General features: G+C 41.6%; 1 protein-coding gene and 1 long non-coding RNA gene across 11 annotated transcripts in view; one reads left to right on the forward strand and one right to left on the reverse strand.

The window, feature by feature from the left end:
• The window catches only part of PIP5K1B (phosphatidylinositol-4-phosphate 5-kinase type 1 beta), a 484,296-nt gene that overhangs the window by 356,332 nt on the left and 112,690 nt on the right, over positions 1-15,274 (forward strand). The gene's annotated exons all lie outside the window — the stretch shown is intronic.
• The window catches only part of LOC143673611 (uncharacterized), a 66,102-nt gene continuing 53,157 nt past the window's right edge, over positions 2,330-15,274 (reverse strand). For 2 of the 3 annotated variants that reach the window (XR_013170479.1, XR_013170478.1), the window contains one exon: positions 2,330-4,400. This is a non-coding gene — a long non-coding RNA (uncharacterized LOC143673611). Of the gene's footprint in view, positions 4,401-7,888; positions 7,941-15,274 lie in introns of all 3 variants that reach the window. The other variant, XR_013170480.1, reaches the window with a different exon arrangement.

Below are 15,274 nucleotides of genomic sequence, written 5' to 3' on the forward strand. Positions count from 1 at the left end.
TCTTGAGTTACTGACCAAATAATATTCCTGAGGCATGTGGAAGAAACAAGAAAATGGATTCCATGCCCAAGTCCCCCCAGTATCCAGAAGTTATTTCTAATATGTAACAAGGCTGATGCAAGCTTCCAAATGAAAGAGGCAACAGTCTAGATTAGAATGTCACTGTAAGGTGTTTGTTTTAACAGCATTAAACATTTTTAAGTATGAGCTTAGGGCATTGGAACTGGAGCTATATCAGCATATTGGCTTTTCACCTCAATTAGGGCCAGAGCTAGCAATTGGATAACAGTGTGCGGGGCTGTGGTAGCCATTTTTCCTGTTATATGATCTAGCATTACATGAATCCGGGCCTCACAGGCTGGCTCGACTTATGCCTTGGTCAAAGCCAGTTCTTCTCTTTGGCTTGCCTGAGTCTCCAATTAAGTCCAGGGCCTCTGGGGGGTTCACACACCATTTCTCCTTCTTTGCCTCCTGGCATTGCCTCTCTCCTCCTTCCCACACCCTCCAGACTGTCCCTATTGCTTCTCTTTCTGATTGTTATTTCTGTCTTCCTCCTTGGCCTAGGAAGGACATTCACTACTCTCCTGAGCCTTCCCACTCTTGGGAAATGAATTTTTGAAGAAGACCGGTCTTTATTGGTGTGAACTTGGGATATACCAGGCCATCAGCCTGCAGGAAACAAACAGTGGCCTTAAGAGGAACCAGATCAGGAACAAATAAGGATTTTAGGGAAAACAAGTTTTAAGTCATAAACGTTGAACTAGTGAGCAGGGCTGTCCTCACACACACCATTCATTCTCCTAGGGATACAGGGAGAATTGGGAAAATCTGGTTGAAGGGAAAATGCTCAAGGACTCTTCACTTAATAGAAAGTAAACTCTCTCCAATTGCAATGAATGGAGTAAGGAAGGCTCAGGAGTGGGACCCAAGAGCTTGGCTTCCCTTTGGTTCTCTGTCTTATAGGTGAGCCTCTAAAGAGGCCCTTACCACACATGGCTCCTTTCCCCACACTCACTCTCCACCTCCAGAGCGAGGCCTCGGCAAGGTTGGGGGATGTCTCCAGATTGTTCTGGACTCCTCATAAAAAGGTGTCAGATAAATGAATGTAGTAACAGGCACAGGCACCTGTTGGGAACAGACCATGTATATCAGAAACAGAATCCCTGAGGGTGGGACTAGGCAGGGCACTGGTATTTTTAAAAGCTCCCCGCACATCTGGTACTAAGATTCACTGAGCATGTTGGCAGGGTCCTTCAGCTCTGAGCATCCTAAAATTCTTCTGTGCTTAAGACACAGGGGAGAACTGTTTCACTCCCCCAAGAACTCCCCCCTGGGATGGCCGGGCAGTTAGAACCAAGTGCGTTTTTCCTCTGAGGTAGAAGCAGAGCTAAGGGATTGGTCTTCAATGTGTTCCTGCATTTATCAAACCCTCTACTGCCACCTACTGGTAGAATGGCAGCTCTGTCCAAGGGTGATAATGAATGATTGAGATCTTGAATTTAAACCTAATTAAGAGTGAGCATGCGGCTCAATGACCTGTTTTCCACTCCATGTACTTTATTGTAGCCTTGCAGCAGTGGGTACATCCTTCAAACGTCAAAGGCGGCTCCCTCTGTCAGGCCCAGCATCTTCTATGTTTCAAGTTGTACTGGAAGCTATAATTACATTTGGGTACAAAAATGAAGGTGCTAATCTTCCCTGAGAGTCCAGTATGCCCTTCTTTTTATCCATCAAGACCTTCCACATGAGCCTCTTTGAAAGGGCTCCTCAGTTGAGGGATCAACACAGAAAATGCTTCCTTTGCTTATTTAGTAATTTTAAGGAGGTTCGACAAATATATTCAATACAGGGTCATCCCATATAACCACTTGACCCCCAGGTGATTGCAGCTTTAATTTTAACTTACTGATACTTTATTGCTCACCTTTGACACAAAACACACCTCCAGCAGTTTTCTTTCACAACTTGACAATGTTTACGTGTACAGAAACTCAGCAAGAAGCGTCATGTAGATTTCAGTAAAAGAGAATGTAAAACATCAGCTCAGCTAGGCTTTTATTTTGCAGCAATAATAAAGGGCCTCCTGCACTAAGCAAAAATCTGTCATCTTGTTTGGTAGTGCATATCTTCCATTACAAAAACATCTCCTGGCCAAAGCAAACTAACTTGTATTTGCTGAGGTAGCAGTATTAACTCATGTATCAAACAAATTCAAATTTCAGTTTGCTGTTTCTTCTAGTGATTTCAAATAAAAATTAGGTACAAGGAGGAACTTGTTTTGGATGGATGCAGGTCAGTTTGAATTGCTGTACTTAACTAACATCTCATGTAGTTATATAGGTTTACAACTTAGTTTGCTTTTATAACCTTTACAGATTTTGGCAGTGTTCAGGGTTTTCAGAGTTGAGGGTTTGGTACAGTATTCCATCAAGACAATAAGGCCACTGAAAGTGCTATCCGCAGAAGAGTTCATTTAATAGGAGCTGACCTACAGAGTCTATTATGAAGCAAATGTGGCATAACCTCTCTGAATAAAAAGAACAGCCAGGGCAGAATGGTGCTGGAAAAAAGGCATTAGAATATTTTAAGCAAAACACATATAAATGTGTTGTTATTTGAGGAAGATTTCGTGGGTGTATATCTAAAAAAAATCTAGAATTCTCATTTCCAAAACTGTATATTGAAAAGAAGAAACTACTTATTCTAGTAGTTTCTTCAAAAAAGTATGCATGTTCTGGCTGTGGAATTAGTCAACTGGTCTAAGATTAAAGGCAACTGTATTACTTTAAAAAAAAAATTGTTCACACAGGAGAGATGTTGTATGTATTTTTCAAACAAGGCTTTCCCACATAATTAGGTGGAACTTTTGCTAATGTTTCCTTTAACTTTTTTTCAATCCCATTGAAGAACTGAAACATAGTTATATTGGCTGGAAGTTTGGATAGTCCTAGAGCAATAAATATGCTTTTTAACTCTTGAAAAACTTCATTACCATCTCCTTCTTGAGTTTTTTGGGGGGAGCATTCACACAGAGCATTCTGGCAGCTTGTAGTTCTGAAGTACATGAGCAAAAAGAGGCACTTGGTCACATCCCCTGGTATCAGTGAAAGATAGAGACAGTTCAATTCCCCTACTAGCCCACTCATCTCAAGTTGGAAATCTTCAGCTTCACTCAGGCTGTTAGTTGCATGCACATTTCCCTCTGGCTTACAGAACACTTTTAATTCAGGTACTAGCCAAGCACAGAATGTGGTAAATTCCACTGGAGACTGCCTGAAACACACAGCACCATCTTCTAACAGTGGACCCTTGTAATCTAGTCCAGCAACTCCCCGATATCAGTCTCCATGAGGTCACACTCCATGCTACTGTGGTTTTCAGATTTCAAGTCATCAGGTTCCCCTCTTCACTGGCAGCATACCCTCATTGCAGCTTTTGAAGTAACCTCTAATAGGGGATAGGAATAATATAATAAAATGCAAATACGGAGTCTTATTTAAAAAGAAAAAAAAGACTTCCTAAGGGCCAGTGATCAAGCCTGTGTCTTACCTTTTGCTGCCCTGCTTATCCATGGCTCTGAAAAGTGAGGCTAGACCCTCCACATCAGGAAGCCCACCTTGGCGTGTCCCCCATTTGGGCCTCCCCCCAGGACTTCAACGTCACCACTGTGCACAAAGCCTCACAAAGGGCTTTCTGGTTAGTTAACTGACTGCCTTTGATTTGACATTTTCCTTCATTTTACTCTGTGTCTATTTTAACTAATCTTAATAGTGTGTTATGTACTTTCAATCACAGAATATACTTGGTTTTAAGTAGGAAGAAAAAATACACCTGTCTCGCTCACATTCACACAGACATACCTGTACACAAGCACACATGTGTGGAATAAATAACAATAGGGATTTAGGCCACAAAAATACCTAAATACTCTGGTTTTATTTTCATACCTACTGCTGTCACTACTGTTAACTGTAGGTGGCACAGAATTTAAATCATAGCGTGGAATTCTCAGAGCCTCCTACTGCACAGGCAGAAATGCAGGCACCTTTGTTGGCAAATGATTGTGGGGGGTGCAGGTGCACCTAGCAGTTCCACTTGAAGGCAGAACTGAATGTGGTCCCAGCAGAGGTCTGGTTGGACTCCACTGTCAAAGTGCTGTTCCCGACTCTGCTTCTGAAGCCATCAGGTCAGGAGAGGGTCGAGTCTCAGTTCACCCAGGTGGTGGGTGCCAGCCATTTGGGCAGCAGTACCTTGGAGAGCCATCCTCACACCGCGAGCTGAATGGACGGCTTTGTGTACCGTATCTTGAAGAGGGAATTCAAGCTATAGCTTCCTTTCCAGGGTAGACAGCTGACACTGGTGTCCCTTCAGCAATGGCTAATATAGGACTTGTTGTAAATCTGAAGAAAAGAAAATTCTGTCACATTTTATACTAAATAAGGGCTAATAAAATTGCTTTCTGTTGACTTCCATATGGCAGTGTTTCTAAGCAGGGAGACACCATGCTTTCAAAACCCAAAGAACACTTATTTAACACTGTCAGCCCATCTTGTTTTATTAGGGTTATTAATTGGTGCAAAAAGGATACTCTGGGGTAGCCACTCATGCAGTCCAAGGATTATTCACAACATGGATATAGAGTTGGCAGTTCTTACCCAACTTTGACATTCTTCTACCATGGGGGTGGGAATGGCTATCTATAAACTTCTACATCCTCAGTTTAAAAAAAACAAAACAGATGTGCTGAATAAATGCAGTTTCTTTCTTTTTTTCCACCTGGGCAGGTACTAGGAATTTAACCTAGGTCTCCTGCATGGCAGGTGAGAACTCTAGCCACCTTGGCCTGACCAATGCAGAGGTTTTCTTTTTTTTTTTATGATAAAAGCTGGAAATCATTTTTAGTACTAAGGAGTGTATATTTTATTAAAAGACCCTGTTTTTTTATGATTCGCCTATATGCTGTCTATAAGAGACTCACCTCAGACCCAAGGATACAAATAAATTGAAACTGAAAGGCTGGAAAAATATATTCCATATGAACAGTAACCAAAAAACAGCTGGGATAGCTATACAAATATCAGACAAAATAGACTTTAAATACAAAAATGTTATGAGAGACACGAAGAAATAACAATCATAAATTTATGTACCTAGCCAAGGTACCCCAAAATACATGGGGAAAACACTGGCAACACTGATGGGGTAAAGAGACATCTCTACAATAATAGTTGGAAACTTCAATATACCACTGTCATCAATAGATAGAACATCTAGACCGAGGGTCAATAAGGAATCAGAGATCCTGAACAAAACAATAAATGAGCTAGACCTAAAAGACATTTATAGAACATTACATGCCAAAACAGCAGGATACATTCTTCTCAAGTGCTCAGGGATCAGTCTTCAGGACAGACCACATGCTGAGCCAAAAAACAAGTCTCAATAAACTTAAGAACACTGCAATTACACAAAGCACTTTCTCTGATCATAATTTAATTTAATGAGGCTGAAAATCAATAATAGGCGGAGAAGAGGAAAATTCATAAATATATGGAGGTCAAACAACAAACCCTCCAAGATTTAGTGGTTCAAAGAAGAAACTGAAAGAAAGATGTCTTGAGATGAATGAAAATGAGAACACAACATATCAAAACTTAGAGGATGCTGTGAAGGCAGTGCTGAGAGGAAATTTATTACCCTGAATACCTACAATAAAAAGGGACATAGAGCTAAAATCAAAGACCTAACTGAACCCCTGGAGAAACTACTAGAGAAAGAACAGCAAACTAATCCTAAAACAAGCAGAAGGAAAGAAATAACAAAAATTAGAGGAGAAATAGATGAAATCAAGAACAAAAAACAATGGAATCAACAAAACCAAAAGCTGGTTCTTTCAGAAAATCAATAAAATGGAAAACCCTTAGCTGAAATGATAAATACAATAATAAGCCAATCACAAGGAAAGAGAATGAATTGCTTCATCAGAGACTTCCCATCAGGATGATACTGTCTGTATTTTAAAACTTCAACTTCTATGTGAGACCAAAGGAAGAGATGTTTATTTGGTCCAAAATTTAAACTTTCTGCAGCACATTGTCTCACCAGTGTATTTAAACAACCTAATTATATTGAACCTATAATAGGGAATGAGAGCTTGTTATTGTGTACAGGTTAATGTAATACACGGATACAATCCAGGGTAGCATGAACAGAAAATAAAAAGTATCTGCAAAGTTCCCTTGAGGGCTTGGGGACAAATGAGAAAATATTAAACTTCCCCACTTGGGGTATTCCTGATATTCATCTCAATCATTAGGGACTCCCAATGTAGTAAGCCACACCCTTGATCTTGAAGCTTGTCCTTATGAAACTTATTTCTGTATTGACAAAGCTAGGCCTGCTTGTTATTTCGCCTAACAGACACCCTCAGAGAGGCTCTTTTGTTGCTCAGATGTGGCTTTTTCCTTAAGCCAACACTGCAAATAAATACACTTCCCACCCCACCTACGGAGACATGTCTCCCAGGGATATGAGCCTCTCTGGCAACTGGGATGTGACTCCCAAGGATAAGCCTGGCCCTCACACCATGGGATGGGGAATGCCTTCTTTGCCAAAAAGGGGGATTGGACCAAAGTAAAGTTGTACCTCATCTGGAGAATTTCTGAAATTCTCACAAGCAGTGGGGACAACCAAATCAATAGGCCAAGCCCTCGACCTTGGGGATCACCCCTATGAAACTTTGCAAAGCATAGCTTAAGCCTACTTAAAATTAGGCCTCAGAGTCATCCAGAGAACCTCTTTTGTTGATCAGAAGTGACTTCTCTCTCTAAGCCAATTCAGCAGGTGATGTCACTTACTGCTCTCCCCACTACATGGGACATGACTCCCAGGGATGTAAATCTCCCTGGCAATGTGGGACAGAATTCCCAGGATGAGCCAAGACCTGGCACCACGGGATTAAGAAAGCCTTCTTGACCAAAAGGGAGAAGAGAGAAATGAGATAAAATGAAGTTTCAGTGGCTGAGAGATTTCAAACAGAGCTAAGAGATTATCCTGGAGGTTATTCTTAAGCATAATATAGATATCCCTTTTTAGTTTATTGTGTATTGGAGTGGCTGGAGGGAAGTACCTGAAACTGTTGAGCTGTGTTCCTATAGCCTAGATTCTTGAAGACGATTGTGTAATGATATAACTTTAACATGTGACTGTGTGATTGTGAAAACCTTGTGTCTGATGCTCCTTTTATTTAGGGTATGGGATAGGTTAGTAAAAAAACAAATGGGTAAAAATAAATAACAGGGAGGATGAGGGTTAAAATAAATTGCGTAGATTGAAATGCCTAGTGGTCAGTGAGAGGGAGGGGTAAGGGGTATGGTATGTATGAGTTTTTTCTTTTTATTTCTTTTTCTGGAGTGATGCAAATGTTCTAAAAAATGATCATGATGATGAATAAACAACTATGTGATGATATTGTGAGCCACTGATTGTACACCATATATAGAATGCATGCATGTGAAGATTTGTCAATAAAAATATTTTTTTAAAAAGTAAAGTTGCAGTGACTAAGAGATTTCAAATAGAGTCAAGAGGTCATTCTGGAGCTACTCTAATGCAAGCTTCAGCCAGATATTGCAGATTACCACAGTATGCCAAGCCCAAACCAACAGTATTCCTGAAAATCCTAGGGAGTGCTCTTGGCTCTATCTAAATCTCTATAAAGATTTTTCTTAGTAAGTCCATTTAGCCCTGATGATTGAGAGGAAGATCAAATGAGAGGGAAGAGGTGTAACTGAGAAATTAGGACGTAACAAAATGACTGTGACACTAACTCTGTATACAGATCCTTCTTTTTAGTGTATAGGGTTTTCAAATAGCCAGAAGGAAATACCTGAAGTTGTTGAACTGTAATCCAGTAGCCCTGGTCTTTGATAATGATTGTCCTGGGGACCAAAAGGGGGAAGAGAGAAATGAGACAAAATAAAATGTCAGTGGCTGAGAGATTCCAAACAAAGTAGAGATGTTATCCTGAAGGTTATTCTTATGCATTATACAGATATCTCTTTCTAGTTTATGGTATATTGAAGTGGCTGGAGGGATGTACCTAAAACTGTTGAGCTGTGTTCCAGTAGCCTAGATTCTTGAAGATGACTGTATAATTATATATATATAGCTTTTACTTTGTGACTATGTGATTGTGAGGGAAAAAAAAAGATCTTGTGGTAAGCAGAGCTTTCTCTTGGCACCCAAAGCACAAGCAACAAAAGAACTACATAAAAGGGACTGCCTCTAAACTGAATACTTTTGTACATCAAAGGACTTTGTCAAAAAAGGTGAAAAGGCAACCTACTCAATGGGAAAAAATATTTGGAAATCACATATCCAATAAACATTTAACATCTAGAATATATAAAAAAAAAATCCTACAATTCAACAATAAAAACGCAACCCAATTAAAAATGGGCAAAAGACTTGAACAGACGTTTTTCCAAAGAAAACACAAATGGCTAAAAAGCACATGAAAAGACACTCAACATCACTAGCTATCAGAGAAATGCAAATTGAAACGACAATGAGACATCATTTCACACCTATTAGAATGGCCACTAGTAAACATATAGGAAACACAAGTGTTGAAGAGGATATAGAGAAATAGGGACACTTGTTCACTGCTGGTGGGAATGTAAAATGGTTCAGCTGCTAAGGAAGATGGTTTGGTGGTTCCTCAGAAAATTGAATACTGAGTTGCCCTACAACTCAGGAACTCCACTATATACCCAAACAATCTGAAAGCAGGGACACAAAGAGACATTTGCATACTGATGTTCATAGCAGCATTATTCACAATTGCCCAAAGACAGAAACAACCCAAGTGTCCACCAAGCGATAAATGGATAAACAAAATATGGTATATATATATATACACACAATGGAATATTACTCAGCAATGAGATGTAATGAAGATTACTCAGCAACATAGATTAACTTTGATATCAGAATGCTAAGTGAAATAAGTCAGTCACAAAAGGACAAATATGATTTCATTATTATGAACTAATTAGAATATGTAAACTCATAGTCATAAAACTTAGAATATAAGTTATTAAGAGATAGAATGAGGCTAGAGAATGGGGAGTGGTTGCCTAATGTGTACGGAATTTTTTAAAAAATTTTTATTGATAAAAATACAAACATTCCATATATGGTATACAATCAGTGGGTCATAATATCATCACATCATTGTGTACTCATCACCATGATCATTTTATTAGAACATTTGCATCACTCCAGAAAAAGAAATAAAAAGAAAAACCTCATACATACCATACCCCTTAGCTCTCTCTCCCTCTCACTGACCACTGGTATTTCCATATAACCAATTTATTTTATCCTTTGTTCCCCCTGTTATTTTTTTTTACCCATATAGTTTACTCATCTGTCCATACCCTAGATAAAGGGAGCTTCAGACACAAGGTTTTCACAGTCACACAGTCACATTGCAAAAGCTATATCATTATACAGTCATCTTCAAGAATCAAGGCTACTGGAACAAAGCTCTACAGTTTCAGGTACATCCCTTTGGCCACTCTAACACACCATAAACAAAAAGGGGTATCTATATAATGCATAAGAATAACCTCCAGGATAACCTCTCAACTCAGTTTGAAATCTCAGTTTGAAAGCCATTCATACTTTATTTTTTCTCATTTCTCCTTCCCCCTCTTGGTCAAGAAGGTTTTCTCAATCCCTGGATAATGGGTCCCAACTCATCCTGGGAGTCATGTCCCATGTAGTGGGGGGAGGGCAGTGGGTTCACATGCTGTGTCAGCTAGAGACAGAGGCCACTTCTGACCAACAAAAGAGGTTCTCTGGGGGTGACTCTTATGCCTAATTATAAGTAAGCTTAGCCTGTCATTTGCAGTAATAGTTTTCATAGGGGCAAACTCCAAGATCAAGGACTCAGCCTATTGATTTGGTTGTCCCTACTGCTTGTAAGAGTATCAGAAATTCTCCAAATGGGGAAGTTGAATCTTTCCTCCTTTCTCCCCATTGCCCCAAGGAGACTTTGCAAATACTTCTTTATTCACTGTAAAATCATTATGGGATTTAGTAATTGGGGGACCATACTAACCTGGACCAACCAACAAAATCTCATGCCCTAGTCAAGATTCCATGTATTTATGATGTTCAACTAAACTGACCATACAAGTGAAATTAGGAAATGCACTACCGAAAATATAAATTTTATACTAAATAAACTCTCTCCCTTTAGTCTCACACAGAAGTTGAAGTTTTAAGATACGAACGATATCATCCTTTACCCAGTCTTCTGATACACCTTAGTCCTATCCAGATCAGCTTCATTTATAGTTTTACTTGATGTTTGATCACTTTTTCAATTTTTTAAACAGTTCCTGTATGGGGTAGTGCAGACTTTCATAGCTTCAGAGCTCTGACTCTGAGTCTCAGGTGTCACATAAATACCCAAAGTTTCTGAGGACCATTGTCATGGTTAGGGACAGGTGTCAACTTGGCCAAGTTATGGTACCTGTTTATCTGATTGGGCAAGCGCTGGCCTGTCTGTTGCAATGAGGACATTTCATAGGATTAGGTCATGATCACGTCAGCTACATCTACAGCTGATTCCATTTGTAATCAGCCAAAGGGGAGTGTCTTCTGCAATTAGTGATGCTAAATGTAATCATGGGAAGCCTTTTAAGGAGGACTCAGAGGAGACAGGTCCCATTCCTGCTTTGGCTGGTGAGCCTCTCCTGTGGAGTTCATCCAGGCCATCCATCGGAGTCATCGGCTTCGCAGCCTGCCCTGTGGATTTTGGACTCTGTGTTCCTACAGTCACGTGAGACACTTTCATAAATTTTATATTTGCAAGTGTTCCCTGTTGATTCTGTTTCTCTAGAGAACCCTAACTAATACATCTTGGTACCAGGAGTGGTTCTTAAGGAACAGAATCTTAAAAATGGGTTTTTATGAATGGTTTTCTACTCTGACTGGACTCAGAGACACTAAGGACTCTGATTCCTGTAATCAGAATGACACTCCCAATCCATGGAGTGAGTTGGCAAAGGAGATACTCAAAATATCATCATTCTATTCTCCTAATGCTTCGCTTATATGAAGCCAGACTCTCGGGGATAATGTTTCTGACACCTTTACAGAGTTTTGTAGAAATAAGAGTTATAGAGATGTTGGTTGGTTGTTGTTAGATACACTGTCTACATTAAAGGGTGAAAGGGATGGGCTTAAGGCTTCAAACGAGAAGCTTTAAGCGCCATCTGAAAGATGTAGACATTTCTATGAGTATCCTGAAGGAAAATTTATTTCCTGTAGCCGTAGACTTGAGATCTCTGAAAATCAGACTCAGAATCTTATTGTTAAAGTAGCAACTTTACAACGTAAACTGAAATTTCAGTCTTGCATGGTGTCTGCCATTAAAGTGAGGGCATTGATTGGAAAGGAGTGGGACCCTGAAAAATGGGATGGTGACATATGGATTGATAATGACGTTGGGGGTGAGGTTGAAACCCTAGACCATGCTGAGCCTTCTCTAGATAACCCTGTAATAGTCTGCCCTGAGGACATAGCCGCCCCACCTCCAGCCTGCCTTGAGGAATTGGCCACCCAACCTCCTCCTGAAGGGATTAGCCCTAGAGTGATTAATCCTGTTTCACCAGATGAAACTGCAAATGAAGGCCCTGAAGCAAATGGCTTGGAAGATATTTCTAATTCTTTTCATGACCCACCCCCACCACCCCTCATTTCTTCTAGACCTATAACTAGACTAAAGTCCAAACAGGCCCCTAAAGGTGAGGTACAAAGTATCACACATGAGGAGGTACATTATACTCCAAAAGAACTGTGTGAGTTTTCCAATTTATATAGACAGAAATCAGGGGTATGTGTGTGGCAATGGATTTTAAGAGTGTGGGATAATGGTGGGAGGAATATAAGGCTGGATCAGGCTGAATTTATTGATATGGGCCCACTAAGCAGAGATTCTGCATTCAGTGTTATAGCTTGAGCGGTTAGAAAAGGTGTTAACAGCTTGTTTGGGTGGTTGGTTGAAACATGGATCAAAAGGTGGCCAACATTACCTGAGGTTGAAATGCCAGAACTGCCCTGGTATAATGTAGATGAGGGGATCCAGAGGCTTAGAGAGACTGGAATGTTAGAGTGGATTTATCATGCAAAGCCTGCTCTTACACCCCAGGAATGTCCAGAGGATGCACCTTTTACCAGAACAGTGAGAAATAAGTTTGTGAGACTAGCACCATCATCCCTCAAGAGCTCTGTGGTTGCATTTCTCTGTAGGTCAGATATTACTGTAGGAACTGCTGTCACTGAGCTGGAATCCTTAAACACAATGGGGATGACAGGATCCCGAGTTGGCAGAAACCAGGTGGCAGCACTTAATCACCAAAGACAGGGTAGACGCGGCTATTATAATAGACAACAAACTCAAAGGAGGCATCAAAATTATATGACACGCAGAGATTTGTGGCATTGGCTAGTAAATCATGGGGTGCCTAGAAATACAATAGAAGGGCAGTCTACTAAATTCTTGTCGGAGCTGTATAAACAAAAGAGTTCTAGGTCAAGGGAACAGAAGTCTAACCTGAATTACAAAAACACAGAGTCACAGCCCCTTAATCAGTTTCCAGACTTGAAACAGTTTACAGACCCAGAGCCCCTTGAATGAAGGGGAGGCCAGGTCCCTATGAGGGAGAAACCTGTTACACTGCCACAAATTCATACTGTTAACCTTCCTCTAAGTCTTCCCCAAGGAGACTGACGGCCTTTTACCAGGGTAACTGTGCATTGGGGAAAAGGAAATGATCAGATATTTCGGGGATTATTAGACACTGGTTCAAAAGTGACATTAATTCCAGGGGACCCAAAACGTCACTCTGGACCACCAGTCAGAGTGGGGGCTTATGGAGGCCAGGTGATCAATGGAGTTTTAGCGCAGGTCCATCTCACAGTGGGTCCAGTGGGCCCCCGGACCCATCCTATAGTTATTTCCCCAGTTCCGGAATGTATAATTGGCATAGGCATACTGAGCAACTGGCAGAATCCTCACGTTTGTTCTCTAACTCATGCAGTGAGGGCTATTATGGTGGGAAAGGCCAAGTGGAAGCCACTAGAACTGCCCCTACCAAGCAAAATAGTAAATCAGAAGCAATACTGTATTCCTGGAGGGATTGCAGAGATTACTGCCACTCTTAAGGACTTGAAAGATGCAGGGGTGGTGATTCCCACCACATCCCCTTTCAACTCTCCTATTTGGCCGGTGCAGAAAACAAATGGGTCTTGGAGAATGACAGTGGATTATCGTAAACTCAACCAGGTGGTAACTCCAATTGCAGCTGCTGTTCCAGATGTGGTATCATTGCTTGAGCAAATCAATACATCCCCTGGTACCTGGTGTGCAGCTATTGATCTGGCAAATGCTTTTTTTCTCAATAGCTATTAGTAAGCACCACCAGAAACAGTTTGCTTTCAGCTGGCAAGGTCAGCAATATACTTTCACTGTCCTACCTCAGGGGTATATCAACTCTCCAGCCCTGTGTCATAATCTTGTTCGCAGAGACCTTGATCGTTTCTGCCTCCCACAAGACATCACACTGGTCCATTATATTCATGATATCATGTTGATTGGACCTAGTGAGCAAGAAGTAGCAACTACTCCAGATTTACTGGTAAGGCATTTGCGTGTCAGAGGATGGGAGATAAATCCAACAAAAATACAGGGGCCTTCCACCTCAGTAAAATTTCTAGGTGTCCAGTGGTGTGGGGCATGTCGAGATATCCCTTCTAAGGTGAAGGATAAATTGCTGCATCTGGCCCCTCCCACAACCAAAAAAGAGGCACAATGCCTAGTTGGTCTTTTTGGATTTTGGCGACAACATATTCCTCATTTGGGTGTGCTACTCCGGCCCATTTATCAAGTGACCAGAAAAGATGCTAATTTTGAGTGGGGACCTGAACAAGAGGAGGCTCTGCAACAGGTCCAGGCTGCTGTGTAAGCTGCTCTGCCACTTGGGCCGTATGATCCAGCAGATCCAATAGTGCTGGAAGTGTCGGTGGCAAATAGAGATGCTGTCTGGAGCCTTTGGCAGGCCCCTATAGGAGAATCACAACGCAGACCCTTAGGATTTTGGAGCAAAGCCTTACCATCTGCTGCAGATAACTACTCTCCTTTTGAGAAACAGCTTTTGGCCTGCTACTGGGCCTTAGTAGAGACTGAACGCTTAACCATGGGCCACCAAGTTACCATGAGACCTGAGTTGCCTGCCTATCATGAGTTGGGTGTTGTCTGACCCACCAAGCCATAAAGTTGGGCGTGCACAGCAGCACTCTATTGTTAAGGAGAAATGGTATATATGAGATAGAGCCAGAGCAGGTCCTGAAGGCACAAGTAAGTTCCATGAACAAGTGGCACAAATGCCCATGGTTTCCACTCCTGCTGCCACATTACCTTCTCTTTCCCAGACCAGACCTATGGCCTCTTGGGGAGTTCCTTACAGTGAACTGACTGAGGAAGAGAAAACTCGGGCCTGGTTTATAGATGGTTCAGCACGATATGCAGGTACCACCCGAAAGTGGACAGCTGCAGCATTACAACCCCTTTCTGGGGTGTCCTTGAAGGACAGTGATGAGGGGAAATCCTCCCAGTGGGCAGAACTTCGAGCAGTGCACCTGGTTCTTCATTTTGCTTGGAAGGAAAACTGGCCAGAGGTGTGTTTGTATACTGACTCATGGGCTGTTGCTAATGGTTTGGCTGGATGGTCAGGGACTTGGAAAGACCATAATTGGAAAATTGGTGACAAAGAGGTCTGGGGAAGAAGTATGTGGATAGACCTTTCTGAGTGGGCTAAAAACATGAAGATATTTGTGTCCCATGTGAATGCACACTAGAGGGTGACTTCAGCAGAACAAGATTTTAATAATCAAGTGGATAAGATGACCCATTCTCTCGATACCAGTCAGCCTCTTTCCCCAGCAACTCCTGTCATTGCCCAATGGGCTCATGAACAAAGTGGTCATGGTGGTAGGGATGGAGGTTATGCATGGGCTCAGCAACATGGACTTCCACTCACCAAAGCTGACCTGGATACAGCCACTGCTGAGTGCCCAATCTGCCAGCAGCAGAGACCCACACTCAGCCCCCGATATGGCACCATTCCCCGAGGTGACCAGCCAGCTTCATGGTGGCAGGTTGATTACATTGGACCACTCCCTTCATGGAAGGGGCAGC

The sequence above is a fragment of the Tamandua tetradactyla genome, chromosome 2 (genome assembly GCF_023851605.1).
Source record: "Tamandua tetradactyla isolate mTamTet1 chromosome 2, mTamTet1.pri, whole genome shotgun sequence".
Taxonomy (NCBI): Eukaryota; Metazoa; Chordata; class Mammalia; order Pilosa; family Myrmecophagidae; genus Tamandua; species Tamandua tetradactyla.